This window comes from Podarcis melisellensis (assembly GCF_964234715.1).
Source record: "Podarcis melisellensis genome assembly, chromosome: 2".
Classification (NCBI taxonomy): Eukaryota; Metazoa; Chordata; class Lepidosauria; order Squamata; family Lacertidae; genus Podarcis; species Podarcis melisellensis.
In genome coordinates this window covers 45,571,086-45,587,583 of record NC_138529.1, presented here as the reverse complement: position 1 = coordinate 45,587,583, position 16,498 = coordinate 45,571,086, and positions in this window count along the sequence as shown.

Below are 16,498 nucleotides of genomic sequence, written 5' to 3'. Positions count from 1 at the left end.
AGGTGGCAAACATCAGAAAGATAAAACAATGCAAATTAAAATAATATAAAACATTTCAAAACAATTTATAAAGATGTAGAACACAAGGAAGCATTTAAACATGCCCTCACAGTTGCTAACTTCAAAGTGACCAGTATCTTTCAGCCATCAAAAGTATAGGAATACAGAAATGTTCTTAAATTTCTTCTGAAAGTCAACAATGACAAAGACAGGCACATCCCGTGTGTGTGTGTGTGTGTGTGTGTGTGTGTGTGGGCTGGTTCCACAAATGTGCAATACCACTGAAAAGGCCCAGTCATGAGTCAACACTACCTGGGTAGCAGCCACCTCCAACAGGGCAACAGAGACTATGGTGTATTTAGGATATATTGTTTCGTTTACATATATTTACATCCTGAGCACAGAATGGAAGGACTCATAATATTAGCACTTCAGGATATTGCTTTCTTATTAGGTGTTGGGTTGTTGTTTTTTTTGGAAGCTCACAAAGGCTAAAGCTTTGGATCCAGCACACCAAGAATGGCAAGCCCCTCTTCCCAGAGGTTCCAGCTTACCCTAAAACCGCACATTCAAAAAAGCTCAGCCTATTCTCTTTCCTAGGGTGACAAGGCCAGTTCAGCAGGTTCTTTGAGATTCTAATACAGAATCACAGGTCTGGAAGGGATTCCTATCCAGACCAACTCACCAATCCCATAGCTATATTGTAATAGGAATGGGATGAAAGCAGGCATGGAGTGTAAGGGCAAACCACACCAGCCCTCCTAATGTTTAAAGGAAGAGTTCCAATAGATGATTTAGTTTGTGGTTGTTTAGTCGTTTAGTCGTCTCCGACTCTTCGTGACCCCATGGACCAGAGCACGCCAGGGAGTTCTGTCTTCCACTGCCTCCCGCAGTTTGGTCAAACTCATGCTGGTAGCTTCGAGAACACTATTCAACCATCTCATCCTCTGTCGTCCCCTTCTCCTTGCGCCCTCCATCTTTAGCTATCTCCAATAACCAGTGGTCTTTTTCTAGAAAAAGAGGTGCTGGAATTCACCTCCTTTGTTCTCTTATACAGTGGTACCTCGGGTTACATACGCTTCAGGTTACAGACTCTGCTAACCCAGAAATAGTACCTCAGGTTAAGAACTTTGCTTCAGGATGAGAACATAAATTGTGCTCTGGCGGCGCGGCGGCAGCAGGAGGCCCCATTAGCTAAAGTGGTGCTTCAGGTTAAGAACGGACCTCCAGAACGAATTAAGTTCTTAACTCGAGGTACCACTGCAATGGCAATGGCGCCCACCTGAGAGGCACCGGAACTGATTTCCGGTGAGTTCCAGCTGAAAACAAGCCCTGCCAATAAACCACAAGCTTAGGCAAACTAAAGTTTTTCAAAACTTAGTATTCTTGAAGCAGATTATTTTAAAATAGCATTTGGATATGTCATATGCCACTTACTGGCATATCCTGAAACTTATGCTTAAGGCAGTAATAATAAATAAAGCAGTGTGTTCACCTCATTCCAAATACTTCATTTTTTTCAAAATTTTATAGTCAAAAGTTTAAACCTATTTTAAGAACCCTTGCAAATAGCCCTTTTCATGATGACTTTTTGGAAAGGATTAACAACGTTTTAAATATAGCTCAAATATGCACAATGTTTCAAGAACTGCCATTAAAACACAAGCGAGTGTTATCCAAACGGTATCAAATCAACCACCATGCCCTTATTACTGAACTTTCTTGGCAAATATTATGAATTGGCTTCAGGTTGCTGCATACATACCCCATTTGTACTGCTTTTGCTCAATAACGCATTCAAACTGCCTGTGAGTATTATGAGATTTAATATCAGCTTGCTGCGGTTAAAGCAATAAGTAAGCTAACTTCTTTACAGTTAAATCTGGGCAGCAGTGACTTCCTAGTTATTAACCACCCAGTGCTATAAATTCAGCCTGAGCTATATATTAACTCACAGCTCCAGAAACAAGGAAGGAGTTCTTAGCACGCTTGTTTCTGTCAAGTCCAATGCTAGCGATTTTCTCAGGAGCAAAATGGATAGACTACAACAATGTGGTGTGTAGCGTTCTTAACTTACACAATGGTATGAAACTGAAACAAACAGAATCATGTAGTTGCCAAATGCTCTTTAAAATACAAAGATATATAAAGTAATTGTGTGTGTGTGTCCATTACTATTGCTTGGCTGACAGCAAGGCTTCTGTTAGCAGATCAATGAAGGAAGAGTAATTTCCAACCTTCCCCTCTGCATTCTTCCATACCTGCCTCCTCCATCTTCTCAGAAGTGTTCCCCAACCCTCTGAAGCAGATTTGGAGAGGGTATGAGGAGCTGTAAGGAGAAAGGGTACAGGTGGAAATTACTTGCATGTCAAGACCCCATAGCCACCCCCTCGTTGGAAATAACTCACACAAGGACACATTAGGTTTTTGGCCACAACTTTATTGAATTACAGAATGTGAGAGGTATTGGCTTAGGCATTGATTGGACCGATTATATCTGACTCCTGCCCCTGTGCAGGAAGTCCAATAAGGGTAGAGGGAGCTCTGTCAATGCAAACCAACTCAAGCTCCCCTGGTGTTCCCATCGGGGTCATGTCAAGGCCCTAGCCCCCAACCGGGCTTCAGACAAGATCTACACCCCCGGATTCCTTTAACAGAATACTCTTAAGCATGGAGGGGCATGTGATGGCCATACCTCTCCTCCTCCACACAAGGTCAAACATTGCCTAACTGTAACTCTAACAAAGTTATGACGATTGCTACGAGGTAGGCGAAAACCAAGTGGCCAGTGCCAATTTGCCAAGTGGAAAAATCCCTACCAAGCCGCTTGGACAACGAAGACGACCAACCGAAGTCCATAGCAAGGCCATTGCCTAACCTGCAAAATAGGGGGGGAGGGCGGGTGATAGAGGAAGTCCTCTGGCTTGCTCCTCCATTTAAACGGCCCCGGCCATTTCCCCTGGCCAGCTGATTGGCTGGCCGGGCTCTGACATGGCCTGGATCCCCCAGGCAATGGGGGACAAAGTCCCCCGCCCCCGGTTCAGAGTGGGTGGCCACGCGGTCCACCACAACTCCTTCCCACTGGGAAGTGGAGTGGATTTGCCTCTTCATTCCACTGATGCTAACCCTTTGATACAACCGCTTTTCATCAGAATTAGAAAGAAAAGCCATTCATGAAAACAATCAAGACTAAGGGCTCATCCAGACTTCTGCTTGCCCCATGTCTAGAAAGCACAGTTTTCCACTTCTCCCACCTTTTCCCCCAGGAAAACTTGCTATGTAGTGCTGAAGCAGAGCAAACGTCAATCCACGGAAAATCCAATTGACATTTGCTCAGTGGAGGCTCATGGGAGCAAATGAGTCCTGTGAATGCAGCAGAACTCAGATTCCCATAAGCAGTCTCTAGAGCAGAGCACAGATATAAGTGAGGGTGTGTCCAAGAGGAAATAAATGGTTTTGGGTTACAACAATCACAATATTGTGATACAATAATATCTACATACTGATTCATGTATACTGGCCATGCTTTAGCATCACTTCTACATGACACTGCCAGATGCTTCCCCCTCCCCTCAAAATTAGAGGTAATTCCAAAAGCAGGTTGCAATGCGACTCCCCACTGAGTGTGTCTGTCTTCTCTGAATAGGGACCATAATCTGTGCATACAAAGGCATCTAAGCACACTGTGATATTGTAGTAGATAAACTGCACAGCAGGTTGCTATACACCACATAAAAATCCTAAGTCCTCATTTCTGCAGTATGCGTGATGTGGCAAGTTCTGTATTTGACCACAAATCTCCTTCATTTTTGCCAGTATATGTGGAATTGGAGAGGATCAATAAAGGGAAAATCTCTCCACCCAGTTTTTTGACACCTGCCCTCAAGGTTACCGTTGACAAAATCCCACTGAGTGTAGGCAAAGCCTTGAGACCAACAATTGGTAAATGCTTTGGGATGCATAGCATGCTGCCAGTGCATCTATCCAACCGTGTAGAAAATCCACAGGATATAAAAGAAAGCCAGCTAGGTGCACGCTGGCCTGCTATTTTAAAACAGGTCCGCAGTACTTTTCTCACACAATGCAGTTTGTCATTGAACTATAAATTGCCTTTTCCTCAGTCACTCTCCAATATATTATATATAGTATAAGAAGGCGTAATAATTTATACAGGAGAAGCAAGGAACCAGGTGGTAATGTGGAGCTTGTTTCATTTTAACCAAAATGTGAGTATATAATATTTTCAAAGACCCCAACCGCTACTTTTTAATCTGCCCCTCCCCCCTCCAGCTGTTGACTGGAAGATTTTCACAACTGTGGATTGAGAGAATTGCTTCAGACATTACGTTTTTAAAAGGCTGATGCTCAAAAGCATTTAACAAAGTGTGAGGTGTGCAAAGAACACACATAAATATATGTCAACATTCAGTTTCCATATTTGTGTGAAACCTAAAGAAATGAAAAGATCTATATGTTTCTGAATTCTTTACTTGCTTAATAAAGTAAAAAAAAGGGGGGGAGAGATGTCAATGCACATCATATTTTAAATAAGATTCCAATTTCTTGCTATGATTAATGTGGATCCGATGGAACTTTTTTTTAACAGCTTTACCAAGCTGTTTATGGTCTGGCATGCTGCCACAGAGTGATCTATAACCCCACACCTCACTATTATGCAAATATCCATTTGGCAAGGAGACCTGAGACTTCAGAATTTCTCTAAGGACAATCATATCTTTCAAACTCCTTAAACCAAATTATATTTGACATTTAATTTTAACCCACTTATCCTGAAAAACAACTTTTAAAACCCCTCCTGTGTAAAGCTGTTAATGCAGCAAGTACATTTTATTTTAATTCTCTCTCCCCCACCACACCGCCATTTTGCCGTCCACAGTTACTGTCAGTTAAGTTAATTCAGTGGTGAAAAGTATATCTTTTTATTGTACTATTGAGAACATTTAAGTTAAATGTTAATTCTATATAAAGTATGTCAAAATGTAAAAACACAGGAAAATTCAAGTCCAGGTTTATTTTAAAATCAAAATATGACTGAAAAGAGCATATCATAAGCCATATGTTGTATGGAAAAGTAGTGCTTCCAAAAAGGTTGATTTTAAAACCTCAAGTATAGATGCTGGTCATTGAAAGCAGGAAAGGTCAATTTATAAAGTATTATTTTATTAAAGGAACACAGGGTGCTGTAACAATTCTAGAGAACATAGGATGGGATCAGCTCCAGCTTCTCTCATTTCACCATAAGGTCCCCCAAATTCTCTCTTTTACACAGTGGTTAAATTATAGGACCTCCATCTTCCTTTGTTGGTGCTTAGCCTACTTGGTTCATGCTTATTTACAAGAATCCCTGAAGGACTTTTAAGATACAGGGTAGACCTACTTGGCCAATTCTATCCCTCAGAGAAGAAGAAGAAGAAGAAGAAGAAGAAGAAGAAGAAGAAGAAGAAGAAGAAGAAGAAGAAGAGGAGGAAGAGGAAGAAGAGGAGGAGGAGTAGTAGTAGTAGTTTGGATTTGATATCCCGCTTTATCACTACCCTAAGGAGTCTCCTAACAACCTCCGTTTCCCTTCCTCCCCCACAACAAACACTCTGTGAGGTGAGTGAGGCTGAGAGACTTCAGAGAAGTGTGACTGGCCCAAGGTCACCCAGCAGCTGCATGTGGAGGAGCAGGGAAGCGAACCCGGTTCACCAGATTATGAGTCCACCACTCTTAACCACTACACCACACTGGCTCATAAGTACAATCCTCTGATGGGAAGAGATGATGTTGCCCAGGCTTGCCATCTTCCATGAGCTGGGTGGGGTAGATCTCAAGTGGGGAACCCACTCTACACATTAATGAGATGAATGTGATTGAGATCCCGGCACAATCGGGATTCTAAATAAGGGGCGGGGAACCTCTTTTAGCCTGGACACCATCTGGGGGTGCTGGAGGGTCCTGGCAAGCAAGAAGCATTATCAGAGGTCCAGGACAGATTCCAGCCAGGCAAAAATACGTGAGGTGTGAAGCAGGGGACACTGATGGGTGTGGTCTGGGAAAGAGTTCCAAGGGGCAGAGAAAGAAGCATTTTGGCTCTGGGCCTGATGCTCCCCATCCCTGTTGTAAATTATATGGGGAGTCTACATGCACAGAGCAGGTCCCATATTTCAGGCCTTCTCCATTTGATGCACGGAAAACAGCAGGGCTGGGCAATGGGGTTGCAAGAAAAGGGGGCACATCATAAGGTGAAGGTGAGCACCTATACAAGGCCGCAGCCTAATGCCCTTGACACCAAAGAAAAGCAATGTGGTATTTTGCTTGATGTGGACCAAATTGTATTAGACTAAAAACCCTTTCCACCTATTTTTCCTGAATGCATCATCTACACTCAGTCAGGGTTTCTTCCTATGACCATCATGGCCCCTGAGAAAAATGGATTTTGATGCACTACTGAAAACCAACCTAAATGGTAACAAATACCCATGAGGGCTGAATTTGGACATGCACATGATAACTTTGTCTCTTCCAGTGCTTTTTTTCTAGAAAAATAAGTGCTCACCATGAAGTTGTTACAGCAAGTGCCACATTTTCTAACTATAACAACAACAACAAAGAGGTGCCGGTACTGTGTACCCTTGAGTACCCCTTGGGGGGAAAGCACTGGTCTCCTCCCTAGGCCATATGTGATTATTCATCAGAAGCACCTTGATATGTGGCAAGGCTCACAAGTTATACACTCTCAAGGACCAGAATAGACATATGGAGCAATCCTGTGCATGTGATTAAGAACGTGGTTCCCAGAAGGGATAGGAGCGCATGGGGGAACAGATTTAAACCTGTCCATCGCCACACCTTACTGTGCTATGTGGATTTTACAAAGTCTCTGCCCAGCTGGCTGTAATGCCAGACATGTAGGAAACTACTTAAGTATTGGAGCACAGATAGCTAAGGCAGAGGACAAGCAGTAGCATTGCAACGGGGGCGGGGGCGGTGCGCCCCTGGTGCCATGTCTGCGGGGGTGACAAGAAGGCACCCTGTGGGGGCTCGCGGCGGCATGAGCAGCCATCGTGCCACTGCAGCTGCATGTGGAGGATCCTCCGTTCGTGAGCAGAGGATCCCGGCACCGTCCATACAGCAATGGAGCGGCAGCACCCGCAAACCGCTATGTACAGTGCATGTGCGGCACCGCTACGTATGGTGCATGCTTCGTATGCAGCGACGCCACACATGCGCTCTACATAGCAATGCCCCGCCCCACCCCGGGTGTCACGGCGCCTTCCTTCGCCCCTGTGGACAAGACTGGATTTGTCTCTCTTTCCTCATGGGCTGCTGTTTACGTAATGAACAACTTTCCCTACCCTACTTTATCAATGAGTAGAGCAGGACTGTGCTTCTGATTGCCCCATGGATCTAGTTTGGCCTGAGTTATTATTCTTAAGAACAATTAAAAGGCCCTATGTTCATGCCTAAGCAAGAAATCCTTTTGCTTCAAATGTGAAAAACCCAAAGGGGAAAAACACACCACATACCATCATGCCACTTTGATATACATTGGTGCTAGTTATTATAAGAGTAAGAAATAAAATAAGCTCAATGATTCACTTTTAAATGCATGGATTTAATAATCTTTGAATATATCAAGAGCATGCTTGTGAACCTACATAAACATTGCTAACCTGCTGCTGAAACGCTGCATATGCCTGCGCACTTGCATTTAATATGCTGCTTATGCAGGTATAAATGTGTTCAGGAAACAGAGACCTCTCCAGGCCCTGTAGGGAATAGCAGTGTTTGGTGTTATGTTTGCATCAGATCTTATTGATCACATATATAAAACAGTCCTTCACCAGGTTCCTGGCAACAGCCCTGAGTACCTTGCAGCTTATATAAACTTAAGATGGCAGGGCCAAGCCTAGTTTTGCAAAAACCTTTTGCAGCTGGAAGTGGATATGAAGCTTGCATCCAAGGGAAATGTCAAGATTTCAAATTAGCCTTCTTTTCAAGTCAGAAAAGAAAGCCAGAAAGAAAATAATTCATGTATTCATGATAACCTTTTCGGTAACCTATCATATCCACTTTAGCTCTTTATCTGAGTTGTTCCCTTTTTTGATTGATGCTTGTGACCCAGAATCAATCCACCCACCCACCCACCCACCCATCCAACACTGAGTGATGTTGTGTCATGAACCTCAAATAGTGTAGGATATTTTGTAAGGATCACAGTGCCTTACAGGTATCAGCAAAGGCTTGGAAACAGTAGTCGAAAACCCTTAAGCAATCAAAGACTGTGGAGGGAAACGTTTGGTTTTGTACATTGATGTTTTTGCTGCTCTGCTTAAACCGAGGCAACGTGCTCCCTTTGTAACTGCAATATTTTTGGTTAATTCTACTACTGTCCTTGAGACACCTCACAAACATACACTTCTAGTTATATCGTTATATACGCATTGCTTACAATGAGCATCTTCACAATGATGCATCATTTTAAATAATATAATATTTTTGTTCAACCACGTTAGACAATGCTATTGTAAGCTTCAGCTGGTAGAAGATGTTGCAGCCCAGCTGCTGTTAAATGTTAGTTATTGAGTAATTAGTTTGCTGGGATGTGTCCAAAAATGTCCCTAGAAACTGAGATCCACTAGAGCCATGGTTCTTAACGTGGGTCACACACCCCACATGGGGGCAATTTGATTTTTAAGGGGGGCAATTCGAGAATGAGTTATTAACAGTTAATGGCATTTAGGCTTCCTCCATGTGAATAGGAGTTCACTTTTTGAATAATAATAATTATATGTCACGGGGGGTCAGGAGTTTAGAGATGCTTAGGCAGGACATGGCCAAATAAAGATTGGGAACCACTGCACTATAGACTCCTGCTGGAAGAAAAAGGGAAGGCAGGCTATTCTTGCCAATTGCCCCTGCAAAATCATCATACCATCTCCCACACTTTTCTAGTTAGTTAACAAACTTTCTGGAACTATCCTCCTGGAATTTTTGGGAAAGAATTTTTTTGTGGTAATAGTTCCACCTTGGATGCATGGAACTATTTCCATAGCTATTTGGATTAAATGTGTGTGTCCCCCCGCCATTTCACACTGATTTGATGACTGAAAAATGCTGCTAGCAGAAGCAATAGCGAACCAATTCCTATTTCAAATATCTCTGCCCTGAACTTGCAGTAGATGGCTTTCATTAACTCAGTATTCACACTGTGTCACTGTGCACAACACATCCACCCTTGAGCTAAATTGACAGGGCTGGTTGTTGTTAAGTATTATGAAAGACAGAAACTCTTTGGGTAGGTGGTTCCCATATACGTTCAGGAGATAGGCAAGTTACCCTTTATAGCTACGGTCACACTCACTCTGAAGGAGCAGTTACGGAGATTGGGGTAACTCCTGAATACATCTCTGTCATGAGAGGCTCAAGTGTCCTAAAAATGCATTTTACTACCTCTGTCTGATTCGCCAACTAGGACCTTTCCTGGACAGGGAGAGCCAGACCACTGTAGTCAATGTGCTGGTAACCTTGAGGTTGGATTCCTGTAATGTTCTCAGTGAGAGGCTGTCCTTGGATACCAGACTGCTGATGAGGGAACATGGCTGAGAACATCTGCACTGGCAGTCCATCCACAATTGAACCAGGTTCAGGTTCTTGTATTAATTTACAAAGACCTGAACAACTTAGGTACCAGGTATCACCTGAATCTTTTATCCCAACTTGATCATCAAGATCTTCTACCAAAAACTTTAATGCTACCAAGTGTATGCAGGCAATTAAGATCTTTCTGCAATAGATAGCTAATGATCTCCGATATTTCCAATGTTTTTGTTCTGTAAATGTATGGTTGTAAACTGCTTTGCTTTTTTATGAAACAGTGATACCTAAACATTTTTATAAATAAAAGAAATATAAATGGCTATGATGAATGGGAAATACTTTGGAACTCTAATACTGTGGTACCTCGGGTTACAGACTTCAGGTTACAGACGCTTCAGGTTACAGACTCCGCTAACCCAGAAATAGTACCTCGAGTTAAGAATTTTGCTTCAGGATGAGAACAGAAATTGTGTGGCGGTGGCCTGACGGCAGCAGGAGACCCCATTAGCTAAAGTGGTACTTCAGGTTAAGAACAGTTTTAGGTTAAGAACGGACCTCCGGAACAAATTAAGTTCTTAACCCGAGGTACCACTGTATAGGAACATCACCTCTTCATCTCAAAAGCCTTATTGGTTTTGTTATCACTCCTTATGAACGCTTGCAAAATCCAGATGGCATAGGCTCCCATTCTGAAGCAAACAAATATTGTGTGTGTGTGTGTGTGTGTGTGTGTGTGTGTGTGAGAGAGAGAGAGAGAGAGAGAGAGAGAGAGAGAGAGAGAGAGAAAGAGAGAGAGAAATGAATGGCAGGTGGGAGCCTTTGTTCCCAGACAGACATGTAGACTGGGAGAGTCTCCTAGCTCACAGGCAGGGAGGTAGGCTGGCTGCAGAAGTTAAAATCACACTTCTGAGTATGCTCAGAACTGTTGCGAACAATTTTGCATATGGATTGACCCACTGGATAGCATATAAAAACAAAAAAGGAGTCAATGAATTAAAAAATACACAGGTGAAAGAAGAAGTGATGTGACTGGAATATGCTGTCCTGATGCTAATTCCAAATATTAAACTGCATGATAAGCCCATCATTAGAGCTAAGCAAATAATTCACAGTGAATAATTTATTCAACAAACTCTGCTTCTTTTTTTCCTGTATACACAATGTCCGTGAGTAGATTGCAATTTCCCTGAATTTATTCATGATTCACTTTTACGCAAATGCTTGTGAATCTGTTTTTTTAAACTCAAGGGCTGTCCATGAGCAAGTCTGAGTATTATGAATTGGAGTGTCGCCGGTTACGAAGAGAGATACTAACTGGACTTATTTCTTCTAGTTTTCAATTAAAGTAATTTGCATTTAAAAATACAAACTAAACTTAGAAGCAACTAATTAGACTGGGAATCCTACTTAACTCAGGTGCTTCATTTAAGTTGCAGTACTTAATATTAGGCACCCAAAATATAAGGGTTATTATTGTTTTATTTTTGTTTAGCTAAATCACCATCTCATAGAACCTCCTAGTGGTGCACCAATAAAACTGCGAGCACATTTACAAAGCTAAGCAGCATCTGGTAGAGTTTCAAATTAGATGGGAGACTGCATGTGGAGATTCCTGGATTGTTGGGGTTTGGATTAGATGACACTTGGGGTGCCTTTCAACTCTATGATTCTGTAAGTCTACCAGCGTTTGAGCCTAAATTCTTACTTGTTTGGGAAGGCATGGGTAATTGTAACCTATGTAGAAAAAATGTTTTCTGGAACATTTACTACCTTCTGTCAGCTTCTAGAGAAGAATGAATCCTAGAATCCTAGAACTGTAGAGTGTGAAGGAACCCCCAAGTCCAACCTCTGGCAATTGGAATTGTCACTCAAAAGCAATTACCAAGTCTGTTTCTTTATTCAGATCCACCTGAAGTCAAAGAACCTGGTAGAGATAGATAGCTCAGATGCTTAGAGTGTGGTCTGATGACACCAAGGTTGTAGGTTCAATCCCTGTATGGAACAGCTGCATATTCCTGCACTGTAGAGGTTGGACTAGATCAGCCTTTCTCAACCTGTGGGTCCCCAGATGTTGTTGAACTACAACTCCCATCACCCCTAGCTAGCAAGGCCAGAGCTCAGAGATGATGGGAGCTGTAGTCCAACAATATCTAGGTACCCACAGGTTGAGAACTCCTGGACTAGATGATCCTAGAAGTCCCTTCTATGACTCAAATGTTCATCCAGCAAAGACCAAGTTATATTAAGCAATAAGACAGCAATATGTCCTCCAACATTACTACTGGAATGATCTGGAATGATCCTTCTGTTGGTTTCTTTATATCTAAAGCTGGCAAACGGTAAGATGCGTAGGGATTCAATGGAGATCTCTCTTTCTCTCTCTGTTGTAGGTCATGTACAGTACATGCCAAAGGCAAGTTTTAAAAGGAGGAGGTAGCAGGTACACCATCTGCCTGAGATCCTGGAGAGCAGATGGTAGAGTAGATGACACTGCGTTAGATGGACCAAAGATACAAGCCAGCTTCCTATATTAATCTAAATGTCCTAGAAGGTGAATTGTGTACTTTTTTTAAAAAAAGTCTGTCTTTTACATTTCTGATTTAAATGATTTTTATTCTTCTTGTTGAGTTGTGTCTACTGATGTCCAATGATTGAATAATTTTTATTATTATTATTCAGCAGACTTCCATCAACAGAATAAGGAAGTAAGGCATTTTTCATATAATCAGCCTCATCCCTGAATCTCCATCACCTAATCCTCTACAGACAGTTGTAGGAACCTTCATAACACAGCAAGGATGGTGGTTCAAGGAGGGTGGGCAAATTGGTAAAAATAGCCTTGCTCCCTCCGCTGAATCAAGAAGCCTTCTATTGTGGACAAACCATATGTCAGATATAATCCACTAGGCTCATCAATGCTTTCTTTCTTTCTTTCTTTCTTTCTTTCTTTCTTTCTTTCTTTCTTTCTTTCTTTCTCTCTCTCTCTCTCTCTCTCTCTCTCTCTCTCTCTCTCTCTCTCTCTCTTTCTTTCTGTTTAAGAAATTACTTTCACAACTATTTTTAAAGTACCAAAAATTATAATGAAAATTGCTTCAAATGTTACAAATGTGGAATTACATTTTAGTCCCTAATGTGTGAAAAAATTCCAATTCTCTTCTTTAATTGATTTCTTCAAATATTTAATCCTGCAAATTTGGCACACCTATGCTGATTAACTTTGTCCAACCCAAATTGGATCTTACAGATTCTATTCAGAGATTATTCAAATTTCAACTCAAGTCAAGCCCACATTACCTAGTTTCGCAGTACTTGTTGCATCTTTTAAACTAATCTGACATTTATATATTTTCATATATATCCCTAACCTTATTTTTCAGAAGCCAGAAGAAGAAGAAAACCTTTTCAACACTCTGCAGCATCACATCTATGAATGATGCATAAATCATTTAACACTTATTTTCAGGGTATATTATCTCCTGCCAACTCATTTATTCTCATGCTGATAATCTTGCCTTAAAAGTCTAGTGTTCTGAGGTACTAAAGCATTTCTGGAAGCAATCACATTTGTGGTAATTAGTCAGCTGAATAGTCATGAGGAATGGGATACACTTCTTCATCCTGTCAATTCAGAGCTCCAAATTGTTACCACAAACAGATACCTTATCTCACTCTTGTTGGATGCCATAAATACGAATTTGGAAAGATAATCTTTAGCTACTATTTCCTATAAATTGCTTCACTCGGTTGAACACCACTACTAATGCATAACAGACACAACTAAACACATAATTAATCATATCCAGAATGAGTCATATACCGAGTAGTTACATTGATTTCAATGGGTCAGATATAGTATGACTAAGAGTGGATATCTATCAAGGCTTATATCATGATTTCCACTCCCACCAGCAGAAAACGCAATTGGGGACTTTCCCCTGATTCTCCCTCCCACAAACAAGACTGGGGGTTCTTCTGGCTCAGTGGGGAGGTGTAGCACTGGGGACTTCGGGATGAATTGACAAAATATAAAACACCAAGTGGCACTCAAGCAATAAAAAGAACAATTTTCTTGCGGCATAAGGTTTCATAGACCACTTCATCAGATGCATGAAGGATTTGCTTAAACTGGCAGACATATAGACATATGGTGAGGGCAAGGGACTGGAAAGAAGTGAGGTAAGAGCAAAATGAATCGCAGAATTGTATTAATGCTATCCTGTACAGAACCTGCAACACTGGTGTTATTAGCACCACACCAGCCAACAGAGCTATCGCTAAAGATAGTGACATCTACACAAAAGCAAAGCAACTACAGTGTTAATGTGATGTAGGTGTCAAAACTAACATCATGGCATTAATAACCTAAATCAGAATCACAATCACTCAAATAAGAAATCTGAGTAAACTTAATTTGCTTCCAACATGATACATATTACTGACCCAGCTTTTATTATCTGTAAAGGGACGACTACATGTTTGTTAATGGGTTAGGGAACACTGTGCCCTGCAACCCCCACTTCATTCACCCCTTTTCCAAGAATGGCTCAATCATTATCCTCCAAATTTGTTGAGGAACTGAGTTATACATCACATAGAAATACAAGCAGCAAGGGCCATAAATTTTCCAGGAGTTTGAACCATTTATATGCCCTGCAGCATGAACTATGACCTTCTCTTGTATAAGACCATCTACAAAATGTTCCAAGTAAATCAGGTGCAGAAGAAATATGATTACTGGGCAATCAAATGTTAACCTCCAAGCTTGGAATCAGAAAACTTGAAGAAAGTTTGGGGCTTTCTTTATTTTTGATCCTGAAATCATGATCAGTCGGCACATTTAAATCAGGGTATGAATCTGTTTAAACCAATGTGTGGAATCTATACATTTTATAAATTGTAGGGATCTTCTTTAAAAACTAATTTGGTGAGAAATCTTATTTGTGCCCAGAAAAATTACACAACCAAGCTGTTGATGAAAACAAACTCCCAGTTTGAAAGAACGTTACTATAGTAGCTGCAATCATCATAGTCTAAAATCCACAAATGTTTTATGTTACTAGAAGAGGGCAATGCATTATATTCTCTGCAGGGATATAGCCACATTTCAGCTTCCTCCACCCACTCAACACTATGGCTCAGGAGCACTACTGCAGCCAGCTGGGGAAAGGTAAAACACAGGAACACCAGGGTATGCACATGTATGTCAGTATCAATGGACACACCACTGAGATTCGTAAGCCCGTGTCATTCCTCCTTTATCCTCTTTGGCCTTTTGGGCATCTGACCAGCCCACACTCTATTGCAGTGCAGAATTACAGCTGCTTTGGGGCCTTGTAGGAATTGTTTGCCTGTCCACAAATTGGCCAAGTTGGGCAGGAGCTTTTGTGTGTGCATGTCTCCTCTGCACTGGAAGCTGAAGGCCAGTAAGAACGTAGGGGTGGCTGTTGTTAAATAGGTTAATTGGTCACATTGTCTGAAAGGAAAGTGCACCTTTGAAGGTGAGGGGCATGTATCTCTGGGTTCGGTGGCCGTAGCCTCAATAACATCCCATATCCAAGCTAACTGACCACACCAACCCAGTAAGTAGGTAGGTTGGGCAGGAAGGCCTCCCTACTCACTAGAAGACAAGGCTCAGACCTTGGGGTTATGGATAACCAGACACCTTACCATGGACAGCACTGGGCTCATGGCCACAACAAAGATTAACTTCCTGCACTTCTCATTACCCCCAGCAGATGTTATTAATAAAAGCTGGTCCCAAGTCTTATGGGTCCAGTCACAAAATGGCCTGCAAAGAAAGATGTTGCACTATGCCTAGTATTGCATGGTAAAAGTGTTTGACTCAGTTCACCAGACACCAATCCAAGGGGCAGGCAGAGGTTGACCACTGAAGATTGATGCAAAAATGCATTTTTTCTTAGGGATGCATCAGTTGGATGAAACAACTGCAAACATTCCTAAGTATGTTTTTATTCTTTGTATCTCACATTGTTGTTTTATTGCTATGGGCAATGGCTGACACAAATAAAGGTTCATTCAGTCCTGAGTATGACTGATTATCTGGATCGATGGCGGTCTGGGTTCATCAACAATTCTTTCCTTGGGTAAAATGGGTCTTAAGGCTGGTACTGTTAGGAACGATACTGGTTACTTCTGTCTTAATTGGAAGTGTGTGTTTCAAACAATCCTCGTGCATCTTCTTTTTACCAGGCCTTACAATACCTGTATAGACATCCATCTTTTTCAATTTAATGGAATATGCATGAATAGGTCCATTTGTATTTCTCTGCACATCAAAGACTTGCTTACCAAACAAGCTAATCAATTTATCAGACCTTTTTAATTAGTAAGATGAATGTGACTAGTCTGGCTGTGCACTTGTTTTATCAATTATGTGACATTAGTGGCAATACAACATGACACTGATATTGAAATTACAACATTAACCAGCTATACAAACTAAAACCTAGTCCTTAGAAATTCTCATACTAACTGAATATTACTCACAGAGAACTGGGAAAATGATACTAGCAAATTGCAACAATAACATTTTCAGTAACAATGGAAAGATGGATGGGGACTTCAAAAATATAAAACTGAATGTAAAATATTCCTGCATTTATGAAATAATAAAAAGCACACAGTTTTTTTATCAACGTTGATAGTGTTCACACTAAATCAAACATGACAGTGGAAGTTGTATTTTACTGACATGCTCTCTGTTAATGTGCAAAAGATAGCTCAGTTGGTAGAGCATGAGACTTTTAATCTCAGGGTCTTGGGTTTGAGCCCCTAGTTGGGCAAAAAGGTTCCTGCATTGCAGGGGGCTAGACTGGATCACCCTCATGGTCTTCTCCAGCTCTATGATTCTGTGATTATATCTCTTGCTTTTATATGA